Genomic DNA, 4,990 nt, shown 5'->3' on the forward strand with positions numbered 1-4,990 from the left:
ATCCCTCCCTTTATATCTCTTACTTATATTTTATATCTTTACATCAGTTAATTTATACAGGCATTCACAACCTATGTATATCCCTTTCATTTGTCATAATAGCTGTACCATTCAGAAGAATGACTTATATATGTGTGTGTGTATATATATATATATATATATATATATATATATATATATATATGAAACATACATAAGATGATATAATCCCACATAAAGATGTAAACAACCTGCCCTTATTGGTTAATAAGGTTTGTGGGGTTTTTCCCCCTGGTTACATTTTATGTTTCTCTTGAGTTTTGTATTTGGAGATCAAATTTTCCATTGAGTTCTGGCCTTTTCATCAGGAAGGTCTGGAATTCCCTTATTTCATTGAATGTCCATCACCTTCCCTGGAAAATTATGCTTAGTTTTGCTGGGTAGTTGATCCTTGGTTGTAGTCCCAGCTCCTTTGCCCTTCGGAATATCATATTCCAATTTCTCCTGTCTTTTAATGTGGAAGCTGAGAGATCCTGCGTGATCCTGACTGTAGTTCCACGATATGTAAATTGCTTCTTTTTGGCTGCTTGCAGTATATTCTCCTTGAGTTTATAGCTCTGAAATTTGGCTATAATATTTCTTGGTGTTTTCAGTTTGGGATCTCTTTCAGGGGGTGATTGATGAATTCTTTCAATGACTATTTTGCCCTCTGGTTCTAGGACCTCTGGGCAGTTGTCTTTGATAATTTCTTCGAAGATACTGTCAAGGCTCTTTTTTTCATCATGGATTTCCGGTAGACCAATAACTCTCAAATTATCTCTCCTGGATCTGTTTTCCAGGTCAGTTGTTTTGCCAATCAGATATTTCACATTTTTTTTTCTATTTTTTCATTCTTTACGTTTTGTTTTATTACTTCTTGGTGCCTCATAGATTCATTAGCTTCCACTTGCTCAAGTCTAATTTTTAATGAGTTAGTGTTTACATTTTGCTTTTGAGTCTCCTTTTCCAATTGGTTGACTTTGCCTCTCAGGGTGTCCTTTTCTCTCTCTAGGTTCTGAATCTCTGTAGCCATTTTGCCAATCTTATTCTTTAGGGACTTGATTTCATCAGTGGATTTTTTTCCCTTTTTTCCATTTTTTCCATATTTTCTTTTAGCTCCCTAATTTGGTTTTTAAAATCCTCCTTTAGCTCTTCCAGCAGTGCTTTTTGGGCTGGAGACCAGTTCATATTACCTTTTGAGGTATCTGATGTATCTACAATATCATTACTTTCCTCTTGCATATTTGCATTTTGATCCTGCCTGTCTCCATAAAAAGAATCTATTGTCCTCTGTTTTTTTGTGTTCTTCTTCATGTTGGTTTGCCTTTTGCTGGCTTTACAATGAATTTCTATCTGTGGGCCTCAGGGCTTTCTGTCCCAGCTTTCTTATTCTGGGGGTCATGAGTCTAGAATTATAACCTTCAGTTTCCTGAGGTGTGGGGGAGCGGTCTGGCTCCCTGGCGTCTCACTCCCTGTGGGTGCTCTCCAGCACTTGCTTTTCAGCAATGGTCTCAGCTGTTTGTTGTTTGAGCTGATGTCTGGCACTTCCCCTGGGGGAGCAAGGTTACATCTGGGCTCCTGGCGTTGACCCCTGCCGACTCTGCCCCTATGGGACTAATGAACTTCATCTATTTGACCACTGAAGCCCCACTACTTTCTGCTCAGTTCCAGCGTTCTTTTTTTTTTTTTCCTGAGGGATTCTCTGGGTGGGGAGGGGAGGGATTAGAGCTGTTTACCTGGACATTAAGAACTCCCGGAAGTTCAAGATGCCGCATTTAATACGTTTGGGCTGCAAACTTCAGGAGACGGTGTTTCATGGGTGGCGTTGTGCTGCCTCTTGTCGCTTCCACAGACTGCCATCCTGTGTTGGGAGGCCTGGGGATCTCTGCCGGTTTCGGGCGCCCAGCTTTCTCTCAGCCCGTCTCCCACGTGGATTTCCCGGCCAGCCGCTTCCACCTTGGTCTGGAGCAGCTCCGCACTGAGCACTCTCCCGGCCTACAGGTTCGTGCCTCTGGCCTTTCAGACTCTCCCAGCTTGGAAATTTTTCCCACGCAAACTGCTCACGGTTTCTGACTCTCTCAAGTCTGCTCAACTTCACTTTTATATAGGAATCTGACAGACCTTGTGAGAGAGCTCCAGTAAGACGCTGCCTTCATGCAGCCATCTTGGCTCCACCCCCCCTCAGGAATTAGAAACATCATCTTTCTATGTAGGAATATAAACAGTTCAACTTTAATAACTCAGTTAAGATTTCTCTCTCCGGTTTGCCTTTTCATTCCTCTCTTCAGTCTTTTATTAGAAAGTCAAATTTTCATTAGAAAGTCATTAGATTTTCATTAGAAAGAATTTAGAAATTATTATTCTTTCATTAGAAAGAATTAGAAATTTTCATTAGAAAGTCAGCTCTGTTCTTTGTACAAAGAATGCTTGAAAGTCATCTACATCACTAAATATCCATTTTTCCCCCTGAAGGATTACATTTTCTTGGTGGGTGATACTTGGTTTTAACCCTATCTCCTTTTTTTTTTATTCTGCTTTTTATGGTCAAAAGATTCAACAACTCATTTCTAACTCAGGAAAAAATATTGCATGAACAAGAACATGTTTGGGGATGGCGGCAGTGTAGAAGGTACTGCTATGTGTCATTGTGCTCATTGGGAACAAATACCAGCAGAAGCCAGGCCTCTCCCCTTTCTTCCCACTCCAGAACAGCAGAAGGAGAGGTAGCCTGGCCCAACCTTTTCCGCTAGCTCCTGGCATAGGGGGACAGCCAAGGTTGAGGTAACCAGGAATCTGTGTACCCAGGCAGGCACCTGACACTGTCAGCCCTGGGAGTAGCCAGGGAATTCAGCAGCCCAGTGTCCCACAGCAGGCAGGCTGGGGGAACTAGTGCCACCATGCCTTCTAGTTCCCAGCTGTGCAGGGGGAGAGAAAAGAAAAACATTGTGTGGGGAGGGCGAACCCCAGATGACTCCTGACAATCCCTGCCACTGTGTCTGTGGGATACAACTCTGCTGGCAAGGTGGGCACTGAGACAGCTATCTGGTAGTCCCAAGGCCCAGTGGAAAGAAGGAGGCATCCCCTGCATTGAAAGATGAAGCCTCCCAGGCTCATGGAGAAGCAGGCTGGGCCTCTGGAACCAGAGAGACCTAGGGAGCATGGAGTTGGGAATGGACACTCAAACGCAGTCCTGGGGTCCAGGTGGGGGTGGGTCACACCCCTATCACATGTTCGTGCTCATCTGTGACTGGCTGTTGGCTGATGCTAGTTCACCCTGGCTCCCTTCTTGAGGAGGAGACTAGACATGGATCTGGTTGTGCAGCACGGCCCCACTCAGAATCATGGCTTTGGCACAGCACTAGAATTCTTTGCCCATGAGCAGTGACTTCTCAAAGGTGGTGCTGTGCTGTTCCACATCCTGGGCATACAGAATCCTGCTATGAGAGTCAATTCGGGCATTGATGAGACCCTCAAGGATCAGCTGTCTTAGTTCATCTTCTAGTGTAGCCACGGTTGTATTGAAAGCAATGGCCATCTTACGCATGTCAGCAGAGACATAGGGACTGAAATGCTGGATGAGGGCATGGTTTCAGATCTGGGTATAGAGGGTCCTGACATGGGGGGCCAAATACATATCCAGCAGAAAGTTGTCCTTCCTCTCATCCAGCATCTTCAGGCACGAGGCATATTTGGATTCATAGAATTTGAAGATGATGTCCTGAACCTGTGGTTCCAGCTCCAAGAACAATTTGAAGGAGCTGCTAGAGATGACATTGCGCTGTAGCTCTTGTCGATCAAAGGTGGCCAGTGCACAGAGACCACCATATACAGCCACATTACTGGGGGACAGTAGCTCAGGGAAGTCACGGTGATCAAATGAAGTTAACAGAAAGCACTTGGCTGCCTGCTTATACTTTCGAGCAGGCAACTCAGCCAGGCCTGCTGCACACTTGAGCTTGGTAAGAATGGCCTGGGTCTGGCTATCCCTTTCCCCTAGCTGCTCAACAATCTCAGGAGTAGACTCAGTTTTGCTGACATAGCTCAAGACATGAGACCAATTTTGCAAGTAGATTGATTACCGTTGAGGCACATATTGATGACATGTTTGGCACTGGTACAATAGTCCCGAGCCTGGGAGTAACACTTGAGGGTATTACTGAGATCCCCACAGTCGAGATAATGGTCACCCAGGTCATCATGCCCCCGTCTGATGCTATCCTTGATGGAGTTCCCTTTGTAGTTCTTCAGGTCTGTATCTAGCTTCTCTAGTTTTAGCAGGACCTTCTTTCTTGTGGCTTCCACCCTGGGCTGTGTCCAGGATTGTGGTCTCCACCCCTCCCTCAGGTCCAGCATCAGGAGCATTCTGTAGCTTTCTGGTGGCTTCAGAGAGCTTCCAGTGGATTTTCTCATAAATATCCACATTGATGGTCCTCTGCACAAAGGACAATGTCATCTTCAGGGCCTCCACCTGAAGCTGTGGGCTGTGATCTGCGATAAACTGCAGCCACTCAATGCGCATCAGCCCACTGTAACTGGATGCGTACTGTTTCAGGTCCAGGGTGGGATTTTCCACCACATAGTTGATGTCCGGTGCATTCTGCTGATCCTCTTGAGTGTCGACATCAATCTGCATGGGTTCTACTGCCCCCTCATAGAGTAGCGTACAGGACGACAGACTGGCGCTCAGGCTGAAGTCTCCGGCTGCAAATTAAACACCCCAACCGGCAGCGGCATCTTCCTGCTATCCCACCGTGGCACCTAATCCTTTGACCTCCAGAATATGATATTCCAATCCCTCCAATCATTTAATGTAGAAGCGGCTAAATATTGTGTTACAATGATTGTGTTTCCACAATACTTCAGTTGTTTGTTTGTTTGTTTTTTTTCGTTTTGTTTTGTTTTTCCTGGCTCCCTGAAATACTTTCTCCTTGACCTAGGGGTTCTGGAATTTGTCTACAATACTCCTAAGAGT

General features: G+C 45.1%; 1 pseudogene; it reads right to left on the reverse strand.

The window, feature by feature from the left end:
• Positions 1–3,241: 3,241 nt before the first annotated feature.
• LOC118848434 lies at positions 3,242–4,687 on the reverse strand (annotated as a pseudogene).
• Positions 4,688–4,990: the final 303 nt, after the last annotated feature.

The sequence above is a fragment of the Trichosurus vulpecula genome, chromosome 4 (assembly GCF_011100635.1).
Source record: "Trichosurus vulpecula isolate mTriVul1 chromosome 4, mTriVul1.pri, whole genome shotgun sequence".
Classification (NCBI taxonomy): Eukaryota; Metazoa; Chordata; class Mammalia; order Diprotodontia; family Phalangeridae; genus Trichosurus; species Trichosurus vulpecula.